We start from the raw sequence: 16,260 nt of genomic DNA, 5'->3' as shown, positions 1-16,260 counted from the left end.
CTGCGCGAGACATCACTTTAACGTGTTTACTTCAAGTATATCGCGTGACTAACACGCTAGATAGAGTAAATCACCGTACGATTAGGCCAGGTGTATCCTCCTGCGCGAGACATCAATTTAACGTGTTTACTTCAAGTATATCGCGTGTCTAACACGCTACCTAGAGTGAATAACCGTAAGATTAGGCCAGGTGTATCCTCCTGCGCGAGACATCACTTTAACGTGTTTGCTTCAAGTATATCGCGTGATTAACACGCTAGCTAGAGTGAATGACCGTACGATTAGGCCAGCTGTATCCTCCTGCGCGAATCATCACTTTAACGTGTTTACTTCAAGTATATCGCGTGACTAACACGCTAGCTAGAGTGAATAACCGTAAGATTAGGTCAGGTGTATCCTCTTGCGCGAGACATCACTTTAACGCGTTTACTTCAAGTATATCGCGTGACTAACACGCTAGCTAGAGTGAATAACATTAAGATTCGGTCAGGTGTATCCTCCTGCGCTAGATATCACTTTAACGTGTTTACTTCAAGTATATCGCGTGATTAACACGCTAGCTAGAGTGAATAACCGTAAGATTAGGCCAGGTGTATCCTCCTGCGCGAGACATCACTTTAACGTGTTTACTTCAAGTATATCGCGTGACTAACACGCTAGCTAGAGTGAATAACCGTAAGTTTAGGCCAGGTGTATCCTCCTGCGCGAGACATCAGTTTAACGTGTTTACTTCAAGTATATCGCGTGACTAACACGCTAGCTAGAGTGAATAACCGTAAGATTAGGTCAGGTGTATCCGCCTGCGCGAGACATCACTTTAATATGTTTACTTCAAGTATATCACGTGACTAACACGCTAGCTAGAGTGAATAACCGTAAGATTAGGTCAGGTGTATCCGCCTGCGCGAGACATCACTTTAAAGTGTTTACTTCAAGTATATCACGTGACTAACACGCTAGCTAGAGTGAATAACATTAAGATTAGGTCAGGTGTATTCTCCTGCGCTAGACATCACTTTAACGTGTTTACTTCAATTATATCGCGTGACTAACACGCTAGCTAGGGTGAACAACCGTAAGATTAGGCCAGGTGTATCCTCCTGCGAGGGCATCAATTTAACGTGTTTACTTCAAGTATGTCGCGTGACTAACACGCTACCTAGAGTGAATAACCGTAAGATTAGGCCAGGTGTATCCTCCTGCGCGAGACATCACTTTAACGTGTTTATTTCACGTATATCGCGTGATTAACACGCTAGCTAGAGTGAATGACCGTACGATTAGGCCACATGTATCCTCCTGCGTGAGACATCACTTTAACGTGTTTACTTCAAGTATATCGCGCGACTAACACGCTAGCTAGAGTGAATAACTGTAAGATTAGGCCAGGTGTATTCTCCTGCGCGAGACATCACTTTAACGTGTTTACTTCAAGTATATCGCGTGACTAACACGCTAGCTAGAGTAAATAACCGTACGATTAGGCCAGGTGTATCCTCCTGCGCGAGACATCAATTTAACGTGTTTACTTCAAGTATATCGCGTGTCTAACACGCTAGCTAGAGTGAACAACCGTAAGATTAGGCCAGGTGTATCCTCTTGCTCGAGACATCACATTAACGTGTTTAAGAATATAACGTGACTAACACGCTAGCTAAAGTGAATAACTATAATATTAGGCGATGTGTGTCCTCCTGCGCGAGACATCACTTTAACGTGTTTACTTCAAGTATATCGCGTGACTATCACGCTAGCTAGAGTGAATAACTGTAAGATTAGGTCAGGTGTATCCGCCTGCGCGAGACATCACTTTAAAGTGTTTACTTCAAGTATGTCGCGTGACTAAAACGCTAGATAGAGTGAATAACTGTAAGACTAGGCCTGTTGTATCCTCCTGCGCGAGACATCACTTTAACGTGTTTACTTCAAGTATATCGCGAACACGCTAGCTAGAGTGAATAACCGTAAGACTAGGCCAGTTGTATCCTCCTGCGCGAGTCATCACTTTAACGTGTTTACTTCAAGTATATCGCGTGACTAACACGCTAGCTAGAGTGAATAACCGTAAGATTAGGTCAGGTGCATTCTCTTGCGCGAGACATCACATTAACGTGATTACTTTAAGTATATCACGTGACTAACACGGCAGGTAGAGTGAACAACCGTAAGATTAGGCCAGGTGTATCCTCTTGCGCGAGACATCATATTAACGTGTTTATTTTAAGTATATCACGTGACTAACACGCTAGCTACAGTGAATAACCGTAAGATTCGGTCAGGTGCATCCTCCTGCGCGAGACATCACTTTAAAGTGTTTACTTCAAGTATATCGCGTGACTAAAACGCTAGCTAGAGTGAATAACCGTAAGACTAGGCCAGGTGTATCCTCCTGCGCGAGACATCACTTTAACGTGTTTACTTCAAGTATATCGCGTGACTAACACGCTAGATAGAGTAAATCACCGTACGATTAGGCCAGGTGTATCCTCCTGCGCGAGACATCAATTTAACGTGTTTACTTCAAGTATATCGCGTGTCTAACACGCTACCTAGAGTGAATAACCGTAAGATTAGGCCAGGTGTATCCTCCTGCGCGAGACATCACTTTAACGTGTTTGCTTCAAGTATATCGCGTGATTAACACGCTAGCTAGAGTGAATGACCGTACGATTAGGCCAGCTGTATCCTCCTGCGCGAATCATCACTTTAACGTGTTTACTTCAAGTATATCGCGTGACTAACACGCTAGCTAGAGTGAATAACCGTAAGATTAGGTCAGGTGTATCCTCTTGCGCGAGACATCACTTTAACGCGTTTACTTCAAGTATATCGCGTGACTAACACGCTAGCTAGAGTGAATAACATTAAGATTCGGTCAGGTGTATCCTCCTGCGCTAGATATCACTTTAACGTGTTTACTTCAAGTATATCGCGTGATTAACACGCTAGCTAGAGTGAATAACCGTAAGATTAGGCCAGGTGTATCCTCCTGCGCGAGACATCACTTTAACGTGTTTACTTCAAGTATATCGCGTGACTAACACGCTAGCTAGAGTGAATAACCGTAAGTTTAGGCCAGGTGTATCCTCCTGCGCGAGACATCAGTTTAACGTGTTTACTTCAAGTATATCGCGTGACTAACACGCTAGCTAGAGTGAATAACCGTAAGATTAGGTCAGGTGTATCCGCCTGCGCGAGACATCACTTTAATATGTTTACTTCAAGTATATCACGTGACTAACACGCTAGCTAGAGTGAATAACCGTAAGATTAGGTAAGGTGTATCCGCCTGCGCGAGACATCACTTTAAAGTGTTTACTTCAAGTATATCACGTGACTAACACGCTAGCTAGAGTGAATAACATTAAGATTAGGTCAGGTGTATTCTCCTGCGCTAGACATCACTTTAACGTGTTTACTTCAATTATATCGCGTGACTAACACGCTAGCTAGGGTGAACAACCGTAAGATTAGGCCAGGTGTATCCTCCTGCGAGGGCATCAATTTAACGTGTTTACTTCAAGTATGTCGCGTGACTAACACGCTACCTAGAGTGAATAACCGTAAGATTAGGCCAGGTGTATCCTCCTGCGCGAGACATCACTTTAACGTGTTTACTTCAAGTATATCGCGTGACTAACACGCTAGCTAGAGTGAACAACCGTAAGATTAGGTCAGGTGTATCCTCGTGCGCGAGACATCACTTTAACGTGTTTACTTCAAGTATATCGCGTGACTAACACGCTAGCTAGAGTGAACAACCGTAAGATTAGGTCAGGTGTATCCACCTGCGCGAGACATCAATTTAACGTGTGTACTTCAAGTATATCGCGTGACCAACACGCTAGCTAGAGTGAATAACCGTAAGATTAGGTGAGGTGTATCCTCCTGCGCCAGACATCACTTTAACGTGTTTACTTCAAGTATATCGCGTGACTAACACGCTAGCTAGAGTGAATAACCGTAAGACGAGGCCAGGTGTATCCTTCTGCGCGAGACATCACTTTAAAGTGTTTACTTCAAGTATATCACGTGACTAACACGCTAGCTAGAGTGAATAACATTAAGATTAGGTCAGGTGTATTCTCCTGCGCTAGACATCGCTTTAACGTGTTTACTTCAATTATATCGCGTGACTAACACGCTAGCTAGGGTGAACAACCGTAAGATTAGGCCAGGTGTATCCTCCTGCGAGGGCATCAATTTAACGTGTTTACTTCAAGTATATAGCGTTACTAACACGCTAGCTAGAGTGAACAACAGTAAGATTAGATCAGGTGTATCCTCTAGCGCGAGACATCACATTAACGTGTTTACTTTAAGTATATCACGTGACTAACACGCTAGCTAGAGTGAATAACCGTAAGATTAGATCAGGTGTATCCTCTTGCGCGAGACATCACATTAACGTATTTACTTTAAGTATATGACGTGACTAACACGCTAGCTAGAGTGAATAACCGTAAGATTAGGTCAGGTGTATCCTCCTGCGCGAGACATCACTTTAACGTGTTTACTTCAAGTATATCGCGCAAGTAACACGCTAGCTAGAGTGAATAACCGTAAGATTAGGTCAGGTGTATCCTCCTGCGCGAGACATCACTTTAACGTGTTTACTTCAAGTATATCGCGTGACTAACACGCTAGCTAGAGTGAATAACCGTAAGATTAGGCCAGGTGTATCCTCCTGCGCGAGACATCAGTTTAACGAGTTTACTTCAAGTATATCGCGTGAATATCACGCTAGCTAGAGTGAATAACTGTAAGATTAGGTCAGGTGTATCCGCCTGCGCGAGACATCACTTTAAAGTGTTTACTTCAAGTATGTCGCGTGATTAACACGCTAGCTAGAGAGAATGACCGTACGATTAGGCCACATGTATTCTCCTGCGCGAGACATCACTTTAACGTGTTTACTTCAAGTATATCGCGTGACTAACACGCTAGCTAGAGTGAATAACTGTAAGATTAGGCCAGGTGTATTCTCCTGCGCGAGACATCACTTTAACGTGTTTACTTCAAGTATATCGCGTGACTAACACGCTAGATAGAGTAAATCACCGTACGATTAGGCCAGGTGTATCCTCCTGCGCGAGACATCAATTTAACGTGTTTACTTCAAGTATATCGCGTGTCTAACACGCTACCTAGAGTGAATAACCGTAAGATTAGGCCAGGTGTATCCTCCTGCGCGAGACATCACTTTAACGTGTTTGCTTCAAGTATATCGCGTGATTAACACGCTAGCTAGAGTGAATGACCGTACGATTAGGCCAGCTGTATCCTCCTGCGCGAATCATCACTTTAACGTGTTTACTTCAAGTATATCGCGTGACTAACACGCTAGCTAGAGTGAATAACCGTAAGATTAGGTCAGGTGTATCCTCTTGCGCGAGACATCACTTTAACGCGTTTACTTCAAGTATATCGCGTGACTAACACGCTAGCTAGAGTGAATAACATTAAGATTCGGTCAGGTGTATCCTCCTGCGCTAGATATCACTTTAACGTGTTTACTTCAAGTATATCGCGTGATTAACACGCTAGCTAGAGTGAATAACCGTAAGATTAGGCCAGGTGTATCCTCCTGCGCGAGACATCGCTTTAACGTGTTTACTTCAAGTATATCGCGTGACTAACACGCTAGCTAGAGTGAATAACCGTAAGTTTAGGCCAGGTGTATCCTCCTGCGCGAGACATCAGTTTAACGTGTTTACTTCAAGTATATCGCGTGACTAACACGCTAGCTAGAGTGAATAACCGTAAGATTAGGTCAGGTGTATCCGCCTGCGCGAGACATCACTTTAATATGTTTACTTCAAGTATATCACGTGACTAACACGCTAGCTAGAGTGAATAACCGTAAGATTAGGTCAGGTGTATCCGCCTGCGCGAGACATCACTTTAAAGTGTTTACTTCAAGTATATCACGTGACTAACACGCTAGCTAGAGTGAATAACATTAAGATTAGGTCAGGTGTATTCTCCTGCGCTAGACATCACTTTAACGTGTTTACTTCAATTATATCGCGTGACTAACACGCTAGCTAGGGTGAACAACCGTAAGATTAGGCCAGGTGTATCCTCCTGCGAGGGCATCAATTTAACGTGTTTACTTCAAGTATGTCGCGTGACTAACACGCTACCTAGAGTGAATAACCGTAAGATTAGGCCAGGTGTATCCTCCTGCGCGAGACATCACTTTAACGTGTTTATTTCACGTATATCGCGTGATTAACACGCTAGCTAGAGTGAATGACCGTACGATTAGGCCACATGTATCCTCCTGCGTGAGACATCACTTTAACGTGTTTACTTCAAGTATATCGCGCGACTAACACGCTAGCTAGAGTGAATAACTGTAAGATTAGGCCAGGTGTATTCTCCTGCGCGAGACATCACTTTAACGTGTTTACTTCAAGTATATCGCGTGACTAACACGCTAGCTAGAGTAAATAACCGTACGATTAGGCCAGGTGTATCCTCCTGCGCGAGACATCAATTTAACGTGTTTACTTCAAGTATATCGCGTGTCTAACACGCTAGCTAGAGTGAACAACCGTAAGATTAGGCCAGGTGTATCCTCTTGCTCGAGACATCACATTAACGTGTTTAAGAATATAACGTGACTAACACGCTAGCTAAAGTGAATAACTATAATATTAGGCGATGTGTGTCCTCCTGCGCGAGACATCACTTTAACGTGTTTACTTCAAGTATATCGCGTGACTATCACGCTAGCTAGAGTGAATAACTGTAAGATTAGGTCAGGTGTATCCGCCTGCGCGAGACATCACTTTAAAGTGTTTACTTCAAGTATGTCGCGTGACTAAAACGCTAGATAGAGTGAATAACTGTAAGACTAGGCCTGTTGTATCCTCCTGCGCGAGACATCACTTTAACGTGTTTACTTCAAGTATATCGCGAACACGCTAGCTAGAGTGAATAACCGTAAGACTAGGCCAGTTGTATCCTCCTGCGCGAGTCATCACTTTAACGTGTTTACTTCAAGTATATCGCGTGACTAACACGCTAGCTAGAGTGAATAACCGTAAGATTAGGTCAGGTGCATTCTCTTGCGCGAGACATCACATTAACGTGATTACTTTAAGTATATCACGTGACTAACACGGCAGGTAGAGTGAACAACCGTAAGATTAGGCCAGGTGTATCCTCTTGCGCGAGACATCATATTAACGTGTTTACTTTAAGTATATCACGTGACTAACACGCTAGCTACAGTGAATAACCGTAAGATTCGGTCAGGTGCATCCTCCTGCGCGAGACATCACTTTAAAGTGTTTAGTTCAACTATATCGCGTGACTAAAACGCTAGCTAGAGTGAATAACCGTAAGACTAGGCCAGGTGTATCCTCCTGCGCGAGACATCACTTTAACGTGTTTACTTCAAGTATATCGCGTGACTAACACGCTAGCTAGAGTGAATAACCGTAAAGTTAGGTCAGGTGTATCCTCCTGCGCGAGACATCACTTTAACGTGTTTACTTCAAGTATATCGCGTGACTAACACGCTAGCTAGAGTGAACAACCGTAAGATTACGTCAGGTGTATCCTCTTGCGCGAGACATCACTTTAACGTGTTTACTTCAAGTATATCGCGTGACTAACACGCTAGATAGAGTGAGTAACCGTAAGATTAGGCCTGGTGTATCCTCCTGCGCGAGACATCATTTTAACGTGTTTACTTCAAGTATATCGCGTGACTAACACGATAGCTAGAGTGAGTAACCGTAAGATTAGGCCAGGTGTATACTTCTGCGCGAGACATGACTTTAACGTGGTTACTTCAAGTATATCGCGTGACTAACACGCTAGCTAGAGTGAGTAACCGTAAGATTAGGTCAGGTGTATCCTCCTGCGCGAGACATCACTTTAACGTGTTTACTTGAAGTATATCACGTGACTAACACGCTAGCTAGAGTGAATAACCGTAAGATTCGGTCAGGTGTATCCTCCTGCGCGAGACATCAATTTAACGTGTTTACTTCAAGTATATCGCGTGAATAACACGCTAGCTAGAGTGAACAACCGTAAGATTAGGCCAGGTGTATCCTCTTGCGCGAGACATCATATTATCGTGTTTACTTTAAGTATATAACGTGACTAACACGCTAGCTAAAGTGAATAACTGTAATATTAGGCGATGTGTATCCTCCTGCGCGAGACATCACTTTAACGTGTTTACTTCAAGTATATCGCGTGACTAACACGCTAGATAGAGTGAATAACCGTAAGACTAGGCCAGTTGTATCCTCCTGCGCGAGACATCACTTTAACGTGTTTACTTCAAGTATATCGCGTGACTAACACGCTAGCTAGAGTGAATAACCGTAAGACTAGGCCAGTTGTATCCTCTTGCGCGAGACATCATATTAACGTGTTTACTTTAAGTATATCACGTGACTAACACGCTAGCTACAGTGAATAACCATAAGATTAGGTCAGGTGCATCCTCCTGCGCGAGCCATCACTTTAACGTGTTCACTTCAAGTATATCGCGTGACTAACACGCTAGATAGAGTGAATAACCGTAAGACTAGGCCAGTTGTATCCTCCTGCGCGAGACATCACTTTAACGTGTTTACTTCAAGTATATCGCGTGACTAACACGCTAGCTAGAGTGAATAACCGTAAGACTAGGCCAGTTGTATCCTCTTGCGCGAGACATCACTTTAACGTGTTTACTTCAAGTATATCGCGTGACTAACACGCTAGCTAGAGTGAATAACCGTAAGATTAGGTCAGGTGTATCCTCCTGCGCGAGACATCACTTTAACGTGTTTACTTGAAGTATATCACGTGACTAACACGCTAGCTAGAGTGAATAACCGTAAGATTCGGTCAGGTGTATCCTCCTGCGCGAGACATCAATTTAACGTGTTTACTTCAAGTATATCGCGTGAATAACACGCTAGCTAGAGTGAACAACCGTAAGATTAGGCCAGGTGTATCCTCTTGCGCGAGACATCCCTTTAACGTGTTTATTTCACGTATATCGCGTGACTAACACGCTAGCTAGAGTGAATAACCGTAAGATTAGGTCAGGTGCATCCTCTTGCGCGAGACATCACATTAACGTGATTACTTTAAGTATATCACGTGACTAACACGGCAGGTAGAGTGAACAACCGTAAGATTAGGCCAGGTGTATCCTCTTGCGCGAGACATCACTATAACGTGTTTACTTCAAGTATATCGCGTGATTAACACGCTAGCTACAGTGAATAACCGTAAGATTCGGTCAGGTGCATCCTCCTGCGCGAGACATCACTTTAACGTGTTTACTTCAAGTATATCACGTGACTAACACGCTAGCTAGAGTGAATAACCGTAAGATTAGGCCAGGTGTATCCTCCTGCGCGAGACATCACTTTAACGTGTTTACTTCAAGTATATCGCGTGACTAACACGCTAGCTAGAGTGAATAACCGTAAGATTAGGCCAGGTGTATCCTCCTGCGCGAGACATCAGTTTAACGTGTTTACTTCAAGTATATCGCGTGACTAACACGCTAGCTAGAGTGAATAACCGCAAGATTAGGTCAGGTGTATCCTCTTGCGCGAGACATCACTTTAACGCGTTTACTTCAAGTATATCGCGTGACTAACACGCTAGCTAGAGTGAATAACATTAAGATTCGGTCAGGTGTATCCTCCTGCGCTAGATATCACTTTAACGTGTTTACTTCAAGTATATCGCGTGATTAACACGCTAGCTAGAGTGAATAACCGTAAGATTAGGCCAGGTGTATCCTCCAGCGCGAGACATCAATTTAATGTGTTTACTTCAAGTATATCGCGTGACTAACACGCTAGCTAGAGTGAATAACCGTAAGATTAGGCCAGGTGTATCCTCCTGCGCGAGACATCAGTTTAACGAGTTTACTTCAAGTATATCGCGTGACTAACACGCTAGCTAGAGTGAATAACCGTAAAATTAGGTCAGGTGTATCCGCCTGCGCGAGACATCACTTTAAAGTGTTTACTTCAAGTATGTCGCGTGATTAACACGCTAGCTAGAGTGAATAACCGTAAGATTAGGCCAGGTGTATCCTCCTGCGCGAGACATCACTTTAACGTGTTTGCTTCAAGTATATAACGTGACTAACACGCTAGCTAAAGTGAATAACTGTAATATTAGGCGATGTGTATCCTCCTGCGCGAGACATCACTTTAACGTGTTTACTTCAAGTATATCGCGTGACTAACACGCTAGATAGAGTGAATAACCGTAAGACTAGGCCAGTTGTATCCTCCTGCGCGAGACATCACTTTAACGTGTTTACTTCAAGTATATCGCGTGACTAACACGCTAGCTAGAGTGAATAACCGTAAGACTAGGCCAGTTGTATCCTCTTGCGCGAGACATCATATTAACGTGTTTACTTTAAGTATATCACGTGACTAACACGCTAGCTACAGTGAATAACCATAAGATTAGGTCAGGTGCATCCTCCTGCGCGAGCCATCACTTTAACGTGTTTACTTCAAGTATATCGCGTGACTAACACGCTAGATAGAGTGAATAACCGTAAGACTAGGCCAGTTGTATCCTCCTGCGCGAGACATCACTTTAACGTGTTTACTTCAAGTATATCGCGTGACTAACACGCTAGCTAGAGTGAATAACCGTAAGACTAGGCCAGTTGTATCCTCTTGCGCGAGACATCACTTTAACGTGTTTACTTCAAGTATATCGCGTGACTAACACGCTAGCTAGAGTGAATAACCGTAAGATTAGGTCAGGTGTATCCTCCTGCGCGAGACATCACTTTAACGTGTTTACTTGAAGTATATCACGTGACTAACACGCTAGCTAGAGTGAATAACCGTAAGATTCGGTCAGGTGTATCCTCCTGCGCGAGACATCAATTTAACGTGTTTACTTCAAGTATATCGCGTGAATAACACGCTAGCTAGAGTGAACAACCGTAAGATTAGGCCAGGTGTATCCTCTTGCGCGAGACATCCCTTTAACGTGTTTATTTCACGTATATCGCGTGATTAACACGCTAGCTAGAGTGAATGACCGTACGATTAGGCCACATGTATCCTCCTGCGCGAGACATCACTTTAACGTGTTTACTTCAAGTATATCGCGTGACTAACACGCTAGCTAGAGTGAATAACTGTAAGATTAGGCCAGGTGTATTCTCCTGCGCGAGACATCACTATAACGTGTTTACTTCAAGTATATCGCGTGATTAACACGTTAGCTAGAGTGAATAACCGTAAGATTAGGCCAGGTGTATCCTCCTGCGCGAGACATCACTTTAACGTGTTTACTTCAAGTATATCACGTGACTAACACGCTAGCTAGAGTGAATAACCGTAAGATTAGGCCAGGTGTATCCTCCTGCGCGAGACATCACTTTAACGTGTTTACTTCAAGTATATCGCGTGACTAACACGCTAGCTAGAGTGAATAACCGTAAGATTAGGCCAGGTGTATCCTCCTGCGCGAGACATCAGTTTAACGTGTTTACTTCAAGTATATCGCGTGACTAACACGCTAGCTAGAGTGAATAACCGCAAGATTAGGTCAGGTGTATCCTCTTGCGCGAGACATCACTTTAACGCGTTTACTTCAAGTATATCGCGTGACTAACACGCTAGCTAGAGTGAATAACATTAAGATTCGGTCAGGTGTATCCTCCTGCGCTAGATATCACTTTAACGTGTTTACTTCAAGTATATCGCGTGATTAACACGCTAGCTAGAGTGAATAACCGTAAGATTAGGCCAGGTGTATCCTCCAGCGCGAGACATCAATTTAATGTGTTTACTTCAAGTATATCGCGTGACTAACACGCTAGCTAGAGTGAATAACCGTAAGATTAGGCCAGGTGTATCCTCCTGCGCGAGACATCAGTTTAACGAGTTTACTTCAAGTATATCGCGTGACTAACACGCTAGCTAGAGTGAATAACCGTAAAATTAGGTCAGGTGTATCCGCCTGCGCGAGACATCACTTTAAAGTGTTTACTTCAAGTATGTCGCGTGATTAACACGCTAGCTAGAGTGAATAACCGTAAGATTAGGCCAGGTGTATCCTCCTGCGCGAGACATCACTTTAACGTGTTTGCTTCAAGTATATAACGTGACTAACACGCTAGCTAAAGTGAATAACTGTAATATTAGGCGATGTGCATCCTCCTGCGCGAGACATCACTTTAACGTGTTTACTTCAAGTATATCGCGTGACTAACACGCTAGATAGAGTGAATAACCGTAAGACTAGGCCAGTTGTATCCTCCTGCGCGAGACATCACTTTAACGTGTTTACTTCAAGTATATCGCGTGACTAACACGCTAGCTAGAGTGAATAACCGTAAGACTAGGCCAGTTGTATCCTCTTGCGCGAGACATCATATTAACGTGTTTACTTTAAGTATATCACGTGACTAACACGCTAGCTACAGTGAATAACCATAAGATTAGGTCAGGTGCATCCTCCTGCGCGAGCCATCACTTTAACGTGTTTACTTCAAGTATATCGCGTGACTAACACGCTAGATAGAGTGAATAACCGTAAGACTAGGCCAGTTGTATCCTCCTGCGCGAGACATCACTTTAACGTGTTTACTTCAAGTATATCGCGTGACTAACACGCTAGCTAGAGTGAATAACCGTAAGACTAGGCCAGTTGTATCCTCTTGCGCGAGACATCACTTTAACGTGTTTACTTCAAGTATATCGCGTGACTAACACGCTAGCTAGAGTGAATAACCGTAAGATTAGGTCAGGTGTATCCTCCTGCGCGAGACATCACTTTAACGTGTTTACTTGAAGTATATCACGTGACTAACACGCTAGCTAGAGTGAATAACCGTAAGATTCGGTCAGGTGTATCCTCCTGCGCGAGACATCAATTTAACGTGTTTACTTCAAGTATATCGCGTGAATAACACGCTAGCTAGAGTGAACAACCGTAAGATTAGGCCAGGTGTATCCTCTTGCGCGAGACATCCCTTTAACGTGTTTATTTCACGTATATCGCGTGATTAACACGCTAGCTAGAGTGAATGACCGTACGATTAGGCCACATGTATCCTCCTGCGCGAGACATCACTTTAACGTGTTTACTTCAAGTATATCGCGTGACTAACACGCTAGCTAGAGTGAATAACTGTAAGATTAGGCCAGGTGTATTCTCCTGCGCGAGACATCACTATAACGTGTTTACTTCAAGTATATCGCGTGATTAACACGCTAGCTAGAGTGAATAACCGTAAGATTAGGCCAGGTGTATCCTCCTGCGCGAGACATCACTTTAACGTGTTTACTTCAAGTATATCACGTGACTAACACGCTAGCTAGAGTGAATAACCGTAAGATTAGGCCAGGTGTATCCTCCTGCGCGAGACATCACTTTAACGTGTTTACTTCAAGTATATCGCGTGACTAACACGCTAGCTAGAGTGAATAACCGTAAGATTAGGCCAGGTGTATCCTCCTGCGCGAGACATCAGTTTAACGTGTTTACTTCAAGTATATCGCGTGACTAACACGCTAGCTAGAGTGAATAACCGCAAGATTAGGTCAGGTGTATCCTCTTGCGCGAGACATCACTTTAACGCGTTTACTTCAAGTATATCGCGTGACTAACACGCTAGCTAGAGTGAATAACATTAAGATTCGGTCAGGTGTATCCTCCTGCGCTGGATATCACTTTAACGTGTTTACTTCAAGTATATCGCGTGATTAACACGCTAGCTAGAGTGAATAACCGTAAGATTAGGCCAGGTGTATCCTCCAGCGCGAGACATCAATTTAATGTGTTTACTTCAAGTATATCGCGTGACTAACACGCTAGCTAGAGTGAATAACCGTAAGATTAGGCCAGGTGTATCCTCCTGCGCGAGACATCAGTTTAACGAGTTTACTTCAAGTATATCGCGTGACTAACACGCTAGCTAGAGTGAATAACCGTAAAATTAGGTCAGGTGTATCCGCCTGCGCGAGACATCACTTTAAAGTGTTTACTTCAAGTATGTCGCGTGATTAACACGCTAGCTAGAGTGAATAACCGTAAGATTAGGCCAGGTGTATCCTCCTGCGCGAGACATCACTTTAACGTGTTTGCTTCAAGTATATCGCGTGATTAACACGCTAGCTAGAGTGAATGACCGTACGATTAGGCCAGCTGTATCCTCCTGCGCGAGTCATCACTTTAACGTGTTTACTTCAAGTATATCGCGTGACTAACACGCTAGCTAGAGTGAATAACCGTAAGATTAGATCAGGTGTATCCTCTTGCGCGAGACATCACTTTAACGCGTTTACTTCAAGTATATCGCGTGACTAACACGCTAGCTAGAGTGAATAACATTAGGATTCGGTCAGGTGTATCCTCCTGCGCTAGATATCACTTTAACGTGTTTACTTCAAGTATATCGCGTGATTAACACGCTAGCTAGAGTGAATAACCGTAAGATTAGGCCAGGTGTATCCTCCTGCGCGAGACATCACATTAACGTGTTTAAGAATATAACGTGACTAACACGCTAGCTAAAGTGAATAACTATAATATTAGGCGATGTGTGTCATCCTGCGCGAGACATGACTTTAACGTGTTTACTTCAAGTATATCGCGTGACTAAAACGCTAGATAGAGTGAATAACCGTAAGACTAGGCCAGTTGTATCCTCCTGCGCGAGACATCACTTTAACGTGTTTACTTCAAGTATATCGCGAACACGCTAGCTAGAGTGAATAACCGTAAGACTAGGCCAGTTGTATCCTCCTGCGCGAGTCATCACTTTAACGTGTTTACTTCAAGTATATCGCGTGACTAACACGCTAGCTAGAGTGAATAACCGTAAGATTAGGTCAGGTGCATCCTCTTGCGCGAGACATCACATTAACGTGATTACTTTAAGTATATCACGTGACTAACACGCCAGGTAGAGTGAACAACCGTAAGATTAGGCCAGGTGTATCCTCTTGCGCGAGACATCGTATTAACGTGTTTACTTTAAGTATATCACGTGACTAACACGCTAGCTACAGTGAATAACCGTAAGATTCGGTCACGTGCATCCTCCTGCGCGAGACATCACTTTAAAGTGTTTACTTCAAGTATATCGCGTGACTAAAACGCTAGCTAGAGTGAATAACCGTAAGTCTAGGCCAGGTGTATCCTCCTGCGCGAGACATCACTTTAACGTGTTTACTTCAAGTATATCGCGTGACTAACACGCTAGCTAGAGTGAATAACCGTAAAGTTAGGTCAGGTGTATCCTCCTGCGCGAGACATCACTTTAACGTGTTTACTTCAAGTATATCGCGTGACTAACACGCTAGCTAGAGTGAACAACCGTAAGATTAGGTCAGGTGTATCCTCTTGCGCGAGACATCACTTTAACGTGTTTACTTCAAGTATATCGCGTGACTAACACGCTAGATAGAGTGAGTAACCGTAAGATTAGGCCTGGTGTATCCTCCTGCGCGAGACATCATTTTAACGTGTTTACTTCAAGTATATCGCGTGACTAACACGATAGCTAGAGTGAGTAACCGTAAGATTAGGCCAGGTGTATCCTTTTGCGCGAGACATCACTTTAACGTGTTTACTTCAAGTATATCGCGTGACTAACACGCTAGCTAGAGTGAATAACCGTAAGATTAGGTCAGGTGTATCCTCCTGCGCGAGACATCACTTTAACGTGTTTACTTCAAGTATATCGCGTGACTAACACGCTAGCTAGAGTGAATAACCGTACGACTAGGCCAGTTGTATCCTCTTGCGCGAGGCATCATATTAACGTGTTTACTTTAAGTATATCACGTAACTAACACGCTAGATAGAGTGAATAACCGTAAGATTAGCTCAGGTGTATCCTCTTGCGCGAGACATCACTTTAACGCGTTTACTTCAAGTATATCGCGTGACTAACACGCTAGCTAGAGTGAATAACATTAAGATTAGGTCAGGTGTATCCTCCTGCGCTAGACATCACTTTAACGTGTTTACTTCAATTATATCGCGTGATTAACACGCTAGCTAGAGTGAATAACCGTATGATTAGGCCAGGTGTATCCTCCTGCGCGAGACATCACTTTAACGTGTTTACTTCAAGTATATCGCGTGACTGACACGCTAGCTAGAGTGAATAACCGTAAGATTAGGCCAGGTGTATCCTCCTGCGCGAGTCATCAATTTAACGTGTTTACTTCAAGTATATCGCGTGACTAACACGCTACCTAGAGTGAATGATGATGATGATGATGGATTTTT

The sequence above is a fragment of the Amblyomma americanum genome, chromosome 1 (genome assembly GCF_052857255.1).
Source record: "Amblyomma americanum isolate KBUSLIRL-KWMA chromosome 1, ASM5285725v1, whole genome shotgun sequence".
NCBI classification, from domain to species: domain Eukaryota; kingdom Metazoa; phylum Arthropoda; class Arachnida; order Ixodida; family Ixodidae; genus Amblyomma; species Amblyomma americanum.
This window is presented reverse-complemented; position numbering follows the sequence as displayed.